This window comes from Macaca thibetana, chromosome 15 (assembly GCF_024542745.1).
Source record: "Macaca thibetana thibetana isolate TM-01 chromosome 15, ASM2454274v1, whole genome shotgun sequence".
NCBI classification, from domain to species: domain Eukaryota; kingdom Metazoa; phylum Chordata; class Mammalia; order Primates; family Cercopithecidae; genus Macaca; species Macaca thibetana.
In genome coordinates this window covers 43,425,483-43,437,890 of record NC_065592.1, presented here as the reverse complement: position 1 = coordinate 43,437,890, position 12,408 = coordinate 43,425,483, and the positions used below count along the sequence as shown (strand labels likewise).

Sequence of the window (12,408 nt, the reverse complement as noted above, 5' to 3'; positions counted from 1 at the left end):
TTCTGTGTGAGCCTCCCAAGTCAGGGCAGGGCCCAGAATAGCCCCAGGTAGATTGCACTCAGCCTGGGCCCTTAGCTTTTCCAAGTAGGCTACTCAGGCCCCACGGTCCTCATCAGCCTTTTAGGGCCCAGCACAGGTGCTTCTGGCATGGAGAAGCCTCCAATCTTGGTGCTCCCCTGACCTAGAGGTGATCCCCCTTCTTCTGAGCCCCTCCCCTCCATGCAGCCCTCTCTCATGGTCTTGCCATCTACCGTGTGTTAGAGCTCCTGGCGGGCAGACACTGCGGCCGATGCATCTTCCTGCTCCCCACAGACACTGGCATAGGGCCAGATGTTTGTTGGGTGACAAACATCTTTTGAGAGAGCAGCAGTCTGCCCAAAACGGATGAGAAGTCTGGTGGCCAGAAGCATTTGGGGAACTGTAGTTTGTTTAAAGAGAGTCAGAAACTTCTGGTTTGAAAGAGCTTTGAGGTCATGTTTCTAACCCCATCACTTTTCTTTTTCTCCTTTTATGGCATTTGTTTTTATAAAACACCTTTATTGAGGTCTAATTCATATACCATGAAATTTACTCATTCAAAGCATACAATTCAGAGGTTTTGGTATAGTCACAGATATGTACTAACATCAGCATGGTCAACTTAAGGACATTTTCATCACCTCTAAAAGAAACCTTTTACTCTTTCACTATCACTCCTCCACGCCCTGTTTCCCCAGCCCTAAGCAACCGCTAATCTCTTTTCTGTCTCTACAGAGTTCCCTACTGGGCTTTCATATGAATGGGATCATAGAATATGTGGTCTTTTGTGACTGGCTTTCATGAAGCACAGTATTTTCATGAAGCACAGTATTTTCAAATTTTATCCATGTGCAACTCTTACCTTTACAGGTAGGAAAACAGCCACAGAGGGAAGGGATGTGACTTGAGTCGCGTGTCGAGCTGGGAGTAGAGCAGGAAGCTGGTTGCTGGTCTCCTGTCTCCCTGCACAGTGCTCTTTCCCTGCACCAGGGTGGAGGCAAGGGGTTCAGCAGCCGCAGCTGCCTCAGCAATGTTATTTGCCGCCCATCACTGAGGCTGCTTGAGGGTAAGCAGTAAGACAAACATGGTGAGGTGAGGCCTTGCAGGTCACATCAGCAACACCAATGTTGGCATTGGTGTTCGTTTCAGCCCTTTCCCACATCCTTTCTAGGGATACTGTTCATCCGGCAAAGTGGATGACTTGTGTGACCAACTTCCAGTCTTCTACTAGGAGTGGTCTGGGGTCCCCATCCTCTCAGATCCCTAGCAAGAGAAAGGCACAGCCTGGATCCCCATTAGAGCTGTCTGTTCCTGTTGCCACCCTGTAGCTCTCAAAGGGCCATGCAGAGGCCATCTGTACTGAGCTAGATAAGAGGCTAAGCCCTTTCTAAGAGACGTCTAATCCTGTTAGGCAGATGGGAAATCTGAGGGGCGTGACGATGCCCTGAACTAGTGTTCCCAAAGGCTTGTCTTTGTACCACACGACACTCAAGACTGTTTTAGTGGATATGTGAATGAGTGCTTTTTGTTTAAATTGCTATATATTTATTTTAATGTGCACCAAGAAAAAAACATATGCAGCATCATCAAACCTGTGGTTGAATGAGTACTATTGTCTAGGATGAAGCTAAAATGGGAGGCACTGTATTCTAGAATCTGTTTTACGCAGACCGTGTTTTGCAGGTGTGGTGTTCTGGCAGTTTGCTAACATGGCAAAAGCCAGGAGGGCAGTTTGAGGTCAATTGTCATTTGGGGAATGCCGCCCTGGGTGATAGGGGTCCGGGTGCTTTCCCACCTCCTGCGTCTCCTTTTCATCTGGTGTGCAAGGCAAGGTGAGATGGCAGAGGATGCAGGCAGCCAGAACTTCTTGACATGATTGAAGGGCTCAGAAAACCTAGAGAACCAGCTGTGAGCCTTGTTTTTTCTCTGGTCCATGATAAACCCCCTTACAGGTATTCAATGCCCTTTTCTATAATAAAAAGAGGGGAGGGGTTCCTGTTGAAGAGAGAGGCTTAAAGGAGGGAAGGGAAGATGGAGGAGGAACAAGAATGATATGTAGTGCCATCCCAAAATAAGAAATGAAAATAAACAGTTTGGGCTGGGCACGGTGGCTCATGCCTGTAATCCCAGCACTTTGGGAAGCCAAGGCAGGTGGATCACTGGAGGCCAGGAATTTGAGACCAGCTGGGGCAATATAACAAGACCTCTGTCTCTACTAAAAATACAAGAAAACTAGCCGAGTGTGGTAGCATGTGCCTGTAATCCCAGCTACTCTGGAGGCTGAGGTGAGAGAATCACTTGAACCCAGGAGGCAGAGGCTTCAGTGAGCCAAGATGGGGACACTGCACTCCAGCCTGGGAGACAAAGCCAGACTTTGTCTCAAAAAAAAAAAAAAAAAAAAAAAAAAAAAAAAAAAAGGAAAGAAAAGAAAAGAAAAGAAATAATTGGCTTTACCTCGGCTTCTTATGGCCACAGGTGAAATGACTTGTGAGGTTAAACTATCAGTGCCTGTGATACTGTGAAAAACTTGGCTGAGATCCCTGAGTAGGGAAGAGAGGTTTGAAACTCCTTCCTGGGGTCCTGGTTGTAACTGCACTTTGAGGAATAATCATGTGGTCTAATAGATAAGTCCCCCTTCCTTGCTTTCTAAGAATGTCATTTTTCTGATGAAGCATCATCGTAATCTGAGTTCTTTTTAAGAAATTCATGGAGATGTGTGAGCCCATTATCTCTCACTAAGCTATGATCATGGTAATGAACCAAGGCAACATCAAATGATTGACATTAGAAATGTAATGTGAACTTCCCTAAAATATCTGCCAATAGCTTTTCTTTGGGCTTAGAAGGTTCAGTAGTTATAGCTGCTTATTGTTCTGGGGTTCTCGTCTTAGCATAGCATTTCAGACATCTGTAACCTGCTGTTATTAATTCAACAAATCTTGACTGAGCTGAAGGCATTCTGCTAGGCTCTGCAGGGACTGTAAAGAAGCAGGGTACTTTTCTCCCTTACCCTCAAGGAGTTTACAATCTGAGGGACAGAAAACAAGACCTGAATCCATATGAAGTTAGAAAACACAAGACAGGCCGGGCGCGGTGGCTCAAGCCTGTAATCCCAGCACTTTGGGAGGCCGAGGCGGGCGGATCACGAGGTCAGGAGATCGAGACCATCCTGGCTAACACGGTGAAACCCCGTCTCTACTAAAAAAATACAAAAAAAAACTAGCCGGGCGAGGTGGCGGGCGCCTGTAGTCCCAGCTATTCGGGAGGCTGAGGCAGGAGAATGGCGTAAACCCGGGAGGCGGAGCTTGCAGTGAGCTGAGATCCGGCCACTGCACTCCAGCCCAGGCGACGAGACTCCGTCTCAAAAAAAAAAAAAAAAAGAAAACACAAGACAAGAGCATAAAGGAGATGGTCACAGGCTGTTGGAAGAGCAAGACTACACACAGCAGCTCTGTGATTGGGTAACCTTGTGAAACATGGTAGGTGGGTGGCCAGGAACCCGTCCTAAATGTGGTGGGTTTGAGCTAACTGTTGACAGTTACATAGGATTTGAATAAGTCCTGGAAAGTGGGAGAGATCAGAACAAAGACTCAAGAGGGGCTACCTAGGGGCTTTTTTTGAGAGACAGAGAAGCTTCGAAACAGAGAATTACATGATGGGAGAAGGATGGGCCTTGGGTTCCCCTAGGCCACTTTGAGGAAGTTTTTTAACCTCTCCAAGCCTCAATCTCTTGTCTTCCAAATGGAGTTATGGATTCCTACTATGTGGGGTTGTCATGAGGAGTGATATCTACAGGTGAAAGTGTTAGTTTCCTTCCTTCCCCAAATTGGCCAAGAGAGCAGTCTTTTGGGGGCAGTGGTGGGAGACGGAGTTGGACATCCAGGAAGATGTTGGATTTTAAGGATGGGGATCCTTGGAAGACTTCAGTGACAACATAATACAATTTTACAATCGGCAGATACTTAGAGAAATGCAATGTTGAGATAAAGGGATAACCAGAGGCTTGGCAACTTGTGCAATTCTAGGCTTAATTAATGGCAAAGCCAGGAAGGAAACCAGGTGTCCTGATGTCTAGTTCAGTGCTCTTTTCAGCATTCCCTAGGTTTTATCTGGAGGGACGTTAGAAATGCAAATTCTTGGGCCCTACCCTAGCCCTCCGGAACCAGAAACTCTGTGGCTCAGACATCTATGCTTTAACCAGTCTTCCAGGTGCTTCTAATGCTTATAGGGTTTTATTAAGATGAAATGGGGGAAAAGTGAGAAAAACAGATTCCTTACAGAGTTGGGGTTATTACTTACTGGCAAGGAAAGGAGGACAGAAGGGTGAAGCTGGGCACCAGAAATAAGCGTTTTTTTCTTTTCTTTTTAAAATTAAGATACAATTCACATACCATCAAATTGACCCTTTAAATTATACAATTATTGGTTTTTAGAATATTCACAAAATTGTACAGCTATCACCACTGTCTAATTCTAGGACATTTTTGTCACCTTAAAAAGACATCTCTTACCCATTAGCAGTCAGTTCTCATTTCCCTTCTTCACTGCCTTCACAACCACTAATCAATTTTCTATCTATCTCTATACATTTGCCTGTTCTGGACATTTCATATAAATGGAGTCTGACATTTATATGAAATCATGTAGCCTTTTGTGTCTGGCTTCTTTCACTTAGCATAATGCTTTCAAGGTTTATCCATGCTGTACCATGCATCAGGACCTCATTCCTTTTTGTGGCAGAAATCGACTTCTTCTACTTCAAACTTTTGCCACACACAAATTTGGTCACACAACTGAGCTCACACTACCTCAGAAAAAGAGATGTTTCTTGGGCACATTTCCATAGAACTTTATAGTTTTCAAAGCATTGTCACAGCATAATGCAATGTAAGCCTTACACCAACCCTGATGGATAGCTGGGCAGGGATCATTATCATTGTTTTTACAGATGAGAAAACAAGCTGGAGAGGGGAGTGTTCTGTGCTGATCCAGTCCACTACTGTGCCTGTTCATTGAAGTGCGAGTAGGAATTTGATGGGTGTGCAGGCAGGGGATATGGACTAGGCAAAGGAACAGTATCTGCAGAGACATGAGGGCATGAGAAACCAAGGCCTTTCGGGGGAACAACAGGTAATACAGTTCTGCAGAGTGTTGTGTGAGGGAGATGAAGTTGTCAGGTAGGCAGGGCAAGATCACAAAGGGCTTTGGCTGCCATCCCAAGGCCAGGGGGGAGGCAGTGGGATGGAATGGCTGAGTCCAGCTTCAGAGACAAGCAAGCTAATCTGATTTTTAATTCCAGTTCTGCCACTTCTTTGCTGTATGCTCTTAGCCAGGTTACTTAACTTCTTCATGCCTCGGTTTCCTTTTTTTGTAAATGAGAATTATTAAAAGTATTAAATAAGATAACCTGTGTACATTGCTTAGCCTAGTGCCTGGCACATAGTAAGTGGTAATGTTGTTGGCATAGTCGTGCTATTGATATTACTATAATTCTTGAGCTCAGACTTTATCCTAAAGATGAAGAGGAACCACTGGAGGATTTTGAAAATAAAAGTGATGTGATTAGACTTACATTTTATATCACTCTGGCACTCACATGGAGGACAGATTGATGAAGAGTAAGGAGACTGGCTGGGGGTTATTGTAGTACTTCAGATAGAATGAAAGTTTGAACTCAGGCAGTAGCACTGAGAAAGGAGAGGAGGTGACAGATTAAGACAATTGGGACCAAGATCAACAGAATTTGGTGACTGAATCCATGTGGAACACAAAACAGGAAAAGAGTCAAGCATGATTCCCCAGTATTTATTTATTTATTTATTTATTTATTTAGAAACAGGGTCTTACTCTGTCACCCAAGCTGGAGTGCAGTGGCACGATCATGGCTCACTGCAGCCTCAACCTCCTGGGCCCAGGTGATTCTCCTACCTCAGTCTCCCGATTAGCTGGGATTACAGGTGTGCACCACCACGTTCAGCTAACTTTTTTTATTTTCAGTACAGACAGGATTTCACTATGTTGCCCAGGCTGGTCTCAAACTCCTGGGCTGAAACAATCCTCCCTGCTCAGCCTCTCAAAGTGCTTGGATTATAGGCATGAGCCACTGTGCCCAGCCGAGATGTCTTTCAAGAACAGTGTCTCAAGTAGCACTTATAAAACTTTTACATCTCCCAGAGAGAAAGATAATGAACTTGAGTCAATACCTGAATAATATGCTGCAAAATATATGAACATAATCTTTTTCAAATGATCATTCTCTTTTCCTTTTTAAACACAGGTTTTAAGGATGATTCTTTAATCTTTGCAGTTTAAAAATTTGAGTTGATATGTGAAGAGTCTTCCTTGAGGCATATCTGAGAGTTGTATTTTGTGCTCTTTATTTTTGAAACCTATTTTTCAGCTTAATAAATTTGCCTTTCATTATTTCTTTGATTACAATTTTGTGTGTTCCTTTTCCATGTTCTCTGCTGGCCCTATTATTTGTAAGTTGAAATCCTCAATCTGGTTCTATGCCTGACAGTTTTTCTTGAAGTGCTATCTAGTTTTATTTACAATTTCAATTTAGTGCAAGTGATTTTGGGCACTTCAGTTTCTCTTTTATCTTTTGCTGCCTCCACTGATGTTTTCATTTCTCAATAGCTTGTGCTAGTTTCCTGAAGTCTTTTATTATCACCTTTTTGTATCCCTTTTAATTGTCTGTTTGCATTTAAAATAGCTATCACCTTGACATATTTAGTCTTCTTCTCCATTTACAAAATATTTTGAGAGAGTTTGCCTTTTTATATTCACATTGTTCCAGGCAACCAGAATTGTGTTCAGTTTGAGGGTTCATGCCTTTTAAGGTATTTTTCCAAGTTGATGTGTGCTCTAAAAAGATCTTGTATTACAAGGAACTGTTGAAGGAGCTGAGGATGTTTAATTTGGGACAAAGGAGACTGAAAGGCTGAAAGATTTCTATGTTCAAATCCAGAAAGGGAGCTGATTTATTTGGGGCAGTGGTGGTAGGAGTGGCCAGAGGGCAGCACTGGTGTGGAAGACTAAAGCTGTAGATGAATGGAATTCAGCTTTATGTAAAGAAACTTTCTAACAATAAGATGGGTTCAACAGGGAATGACAGAACATAAGAGGCCAGATAACTTCTTGGCAGTGGGACTGTAGAGAAGATTCAAACGTTTTGGATGATATGGACATTTACTTCCTTCCATTAGCCCAGCAATCCACAGGCTAACATTAAAACCATTAGCAGGTCATTCTCTTGACTTTAAACTCTCCTGCTCAGACCTTGCTGAGTCATGGAGCACTTTTAATGGCTTGGTTGATGTAGGCATTTGTTTAGTCTTTGGGGATCCCTGGATGAAGGTACTTGCCTACCCACAGTCCAGATATATAACACAAATTAATTCTCTTAATTAGAACCATGTATGTTTATAGAAACCAATTAGCTAAATTGTATTTGGCAGCAGTTACTTAAAAAGTAACCACTGTAGTTTGAAGACCTTCAAAAGGAATGGAAAAGCTCGATGGCCTTCAGTCTGATGGATATGTTTGAGATCCCTGACAACTCTGCAATCATGTGGAAACTATAAGAATGTAGAGGTCAGACATCGCGCTTCTTCCAGTGCTGTGCTTACTTCAGGATTTCCAACTACTCTGGGTAATGTGGGGCTTTGAATTTTGAGACAGACTGCAACAGAGACCATCTTGCCTGGCTCTTAGATCTAGTGGAGACCTCAGATTGCATGAATGGAAGGAACTGTAGGAGTCATCTGCTCCATGTATTCCATGGATATGTCCCTCTATGCCATCCTTGTGTCCCTTCTGCTATATTCATGCAGTTTATGCAGCCTCCCCTGGAATACCTTCAGTGTCCGAGATCTTAACAATTCTTGAGGACACTCATTCCATGCTTGGATCTACCAGGAACATGAATTTCTTGCCTTAGTCTGAGCTGGAGTCCCCCGCACTGTGGCATTTCCCCATTAATCCTGTCTCTAAATTCCAGAATCATGTAGAATATGTGTCTTCCACATGGTGGCCCTTGGGCTCTTTGTGAACCATGATCATGTGGGCCACCTCCAAGTTTTTATTTAATAAACATTCTTTGATTTTTCAATGTGTTTTCATATGACTTGCTTTTAAATCTCCTTTCCTAGACCCCATAGGAAAGCGTGATGCTCAGACGTAAGACAGACCAAGTTAACATCAATATCCCAGAATTTCCAATGGACTTGATCCTAGAGGGGCCCTGACTGGGGCAGTTGATATTTGAAAACAATATCCCATGGGTTTTGCTAGACATTTATTCTTCTGTCTTCTGTGTTTAGTCTCTGTTTTGTCAGGACACTATAACCTACATTCTTGATCCTCCATGGTAAGTCTCAAAGAAATATGATGTTATTTTGTATCCTTGGCAAAGGAACATTAAATAATCCTTATTATACGAAAAAGCTTTTACAAATTGGCTACAAGAAGGCAAACATTCCAGCAGAAAAATAAGGAAAAATCAGAAACAGTAAAGCAATAAGAAATGAACACAAATGGTCAGGAGCACATGAAAAATGTTGAGCTGTGCTAGTAATCAAATAACTTCCAATCACAGCTGTACATAGTTCTGATCTGGAAAGATATACAGGATATATTTGCAAGTTAAAAAATACAAAGTACAGACTACTGAGTATAATACTCTATTTTTGTAGAAAAGATGTGTTAATATACATGATATAGGTCTCTATTAATTCAGGACAAAGATAGTATGAATACATACCAAATTGTTAACTGTGTTAACCTCTAGGGGAATGGGTTGGATACTTGAAGTAGGATGCTTATTTTGTATAATTTTCAATGTGATGGATTTATGTGTGATACTTAATTTTTAAAATATTTTCCTATATATACAGGAAATATATTTTTATATGGGAAACATATATATAAGTATATACATTTCCTATATACAAATATATATTTAATTATATATAAATATATATTTAAACCAATAATTGAACGTTACTTTCAATCTCATTAGCAAATATTTTAAAAAATGACAATGTCTAGTTTTTATAAGAATATAGAGGGTAATTTACTTTTGTCTTCTATGTTTTCAAAATATAAATATTTAAGTAAATAATTTCCATCCTACTGGCAAAATTTTTTTAAGGGATAGTATTCAAAAGGTCTGTCCTGGCAGGAGTGCAAATTGGTAACTTCTTGGAGGCAATTCAACAATATACATCCAAATTCTTAAAAGTGAACATATGTTTATGTCCAGTAATTTCACTTCTAGGAATTTATCCCCCCAAAAATATCTGGGAAGTAGTAGCCATTTGCCATGAATAAGGATTTTTATTGTAAAGCTTTCATAATAGTGAAAAATTGGAAACAACATAAATGTCCAATGATAGATTTATTAAATAAATTATGATATGGTCAGAGAAAATAATACCATATAACCATTTTAAATGATGGTGTAAATGCTTAAATATTAACATGGAATGATGTTTATGAAATCATAAGTGGGAAGGTATAATATATCATTTTAATTAAGAAACATATATACATGTGTAAGCATGAAAAATGAAAAATTAACTTACTAATTGGGAGGTAGTGATTGTAGCTAATTGTAAGTGATTTTATTTTCATTATATTTTTCTGTGTATATTACCAGAAGTATATATTACTTCAGTTTTTAAAACTAAGTTAAAAATTATTAAAAATCATTTAATAAAATAGTATTAAGGGTTTATAATAGAAATCAGCATTTCCTGCCCCACTCCTCCTCATCCTTTAATTTCTGTTCTTAGAAGCTCTTTCAACTCTTCTAGTCATTTCCTCTGGTATTTTCCTGCATATTTCTAAGAAATATCTTGCATTCTTATTTTCCAATTTATTAATTTTGGACATTATCTAATTATTATGATAAATGAGGATTTAGCTCTTAGGCTACTACACTTGCTTCCCTTCACCATATCATTCCAGTGTCATTACATCACTGTTCTTGAGAAACCATTTTTCAGTGTTTACATTATCATGACAATGTAAATATTGTTAATTGCTGAGCCAAGCAGTGAACTATAATTTTATTTTCTTATACAACTTTTTATTTTCCTTGGATTTCATAATTCCCTCTGTTTTTGATCGGCTTAGTTTTTCATGTGCTTATTGCTAATTCTCCCATATGCCCCAACAGCCTCTCAGTGAAATTTTCTACACAAACACATCAGACAACTTATCCATTCTATTTATTTTCCCTAAGACCTCTGTCTTCACTCATCTCAATAGTTGCTCTCTGGGTCTTTTATACAGGTGTTACCTCAATGCATCCCTTCACGGTCATCTGGGATGCTTCTTTTGCCTCTTATCTATGTTCCATCCCTAATATCCTGGATCTCATTTCTTTTTTCCTTACTTCCTTGTTTTGCAGAAGCACATCCTGTGTCAGCGTCCTGAGAAAGGATGTATGAAAGGTAAAATTTTAGAGACCTGAACATCTAAAAATGTCTTTTGTACTTGATTGGTAGTTTGACAGGGTATCGAATTCTAGATTGAGAATGCTTTTCCCTCAAAAATGTGAGAACTCCAATGGCTCCCAGCTTCCATTGTTATTACTGAGAAGTTTAGTGCCATTTTTAATTTCAATTGTTTGTATGTGATCTTTTTTTTTCTCTCTCTGGAAGTTTAGAAGATATTTTCTGTTTCTAGTTTCTGAAATTTTACAATGTTGTTACTTGATGTGGGTCTTTTTTCATTCTCTAGGGTGGGCAATTAGTATATATTCTTAATCTGAAAATTTAAGTTCTTCGAGAAATTTTTATCAAATTATTTGGCAGTTTCCTTACCTCCATTTCCTTTATTTTCTACTTCTGGAACTTTATTAGATGAATATTACACTTCCTGGACAGATACTATACATTTATTGTCTTTTATGTTTTCTCTGTCTTTGGCTTTGGTTTCTCTTCCTGCAGTCTTTCATTGACTATATTTTTCTGTTTTTATTAATAATTGAATGTTTTATTCTAGCTGTCTTATTTTTTTTTTTTTTTTTTTTTTTTTTTTTTTTTTTTTTTTTTTTGAGACGGAGTCTCGCGCTGTGTCACCCAGGCTGGAGTGCAGTGGCGCGATCTCGGCTCACTGCAAGCTCCGCCTCCCAGGTTCACGCCATTCTCCTGCCTCAGCCTCCGAGTAGCTGGGACTACAGGCGCCCGCCACCACGCCCGGCTAGTTTTTTGTATTTTTAGTAGAGACGGGGTTTCACCATGTTAGCCAGGATGGTCTCGATCTCCTGACCTCGTGATCCACCCGCCTCGGCCTCCCAAAGTGCTGGGATTACAGGCTTGAGCCACCGCGCCCGGCCTAGCTGTCTTATTTTTAATTTCCAAGTGTTCATTCTTATTCTCTGATAGTTTATTTTAAAAAAATCGTCTTCTTGTTTCATGAATATAATACTTTATCTTTTTGAAGATTTAAGTTATAGATTGATTTTTTTCCATCTGTTTTCTACATTGTCTCTGTTTCTTCTGAATTTTTCTGTTTGATTTGGTCTGTTTTTTATAATGCATGCTTTCCTTAAATGTTTATTCATAAGTAAGAGTAAAGCAGTAAAACAAATAATTGGAAACTTTGTATGATGGGTCTGGCTCACTGATTAATACATTTCAATGCAAGATGATCTGGCAGCAAGTTACCTTTTCCCTGCAGGGATCTTGAAAATGTCAGTATCTGAAGGTCTTTTCTCTGGTGCTATTCAGTCCTCCAGAGAAGGATTCTTTAATCTTTTGCTTGGGACATGTCTTAGTCTGTTTTGTGTTGCTATATAATATCACGGACTGGGTAATTTATAAAGAAAAGAAATTTATTTCTGACAGTTCTGGAGGCTGGAAAGTCTAATATTGAGGTGCTGGCATCTGGTAAGGGCCTTCTTACTGTATCATCCCATGGAAGAAGGTGGAAGGGCAAAAGAGCACACAAGAGAGCGTGGAAAGAGGCCAAAGTTATCCTTTTATCAGGAACTCACTCCCACAGTAATGGCATTAATCCATTCATGAGGACACAGCCTTCAGGACCCTGTTGCAATGGAAATTAAGTTTTCAACACATAAACTTCAGGGACACATTCAAACCATAGCAGGATATAAAGTACTCGCTGACAGTATTCAGAGAACTGGGCACAGGAAGGGGCTAGAGGTCTTGTCATTCAGTTAGAATAGTTTTACTTACTTCTTCTATTTTCATTCCTATACCGTCTATTGTGCCTAGTCTCCCCAAGCTTCTCTTGTTCATTTTCTCCAAAAAATAAGCCTCTTGTCTTCAGCAGGATGGGAAAGAGATAGTTGTCTAGGTGGGTATTTCCATATTTTCAGCCTTATGCTCATCCTTGCTTTCTCCTGTACTTACTGCC

General features: G+C 40.2%; 2 protein-coding genes across 4 annotated transcripts in view; one reads left to right on the top strand and one right to left on the bottom strand.

Moving 5' to 3' along the window:
• TOMM5 (translocase of outer mitochondrial membrane 5) overlaps positions 1-12,408 on the bottom strand; it is a 495,867-nt gene that overhangs the window by 93,607 nt on the left and 389,852 nt on the right. The gene's annotated exons all lie outside the window — the stretch shown is intronic.
• The window catches only part of FRMPD1 (FERM and PDZ domain containing 1), a 108,465-nt gene that overhangs the window by 39,130 nt on the left and 56,927 nt on the right, over positions 1-12,408 (top strand). The window contains exon 1 of one of the 3 annotated variants that reach the window (XM_050762066.1): positions 10,431-10,478. The exons of the other annotated variants lie outside the window; for them this stretch is intronic. The gene's annotated coding sequence lies outside the window, so the exon portion shown is untranslated. Of the gene's footprint in view, positions 1-10,430; positions 10,479-12,408 lie in introns of those variants that run through there. 3 annotated transcript variants of the gene reach the window in all.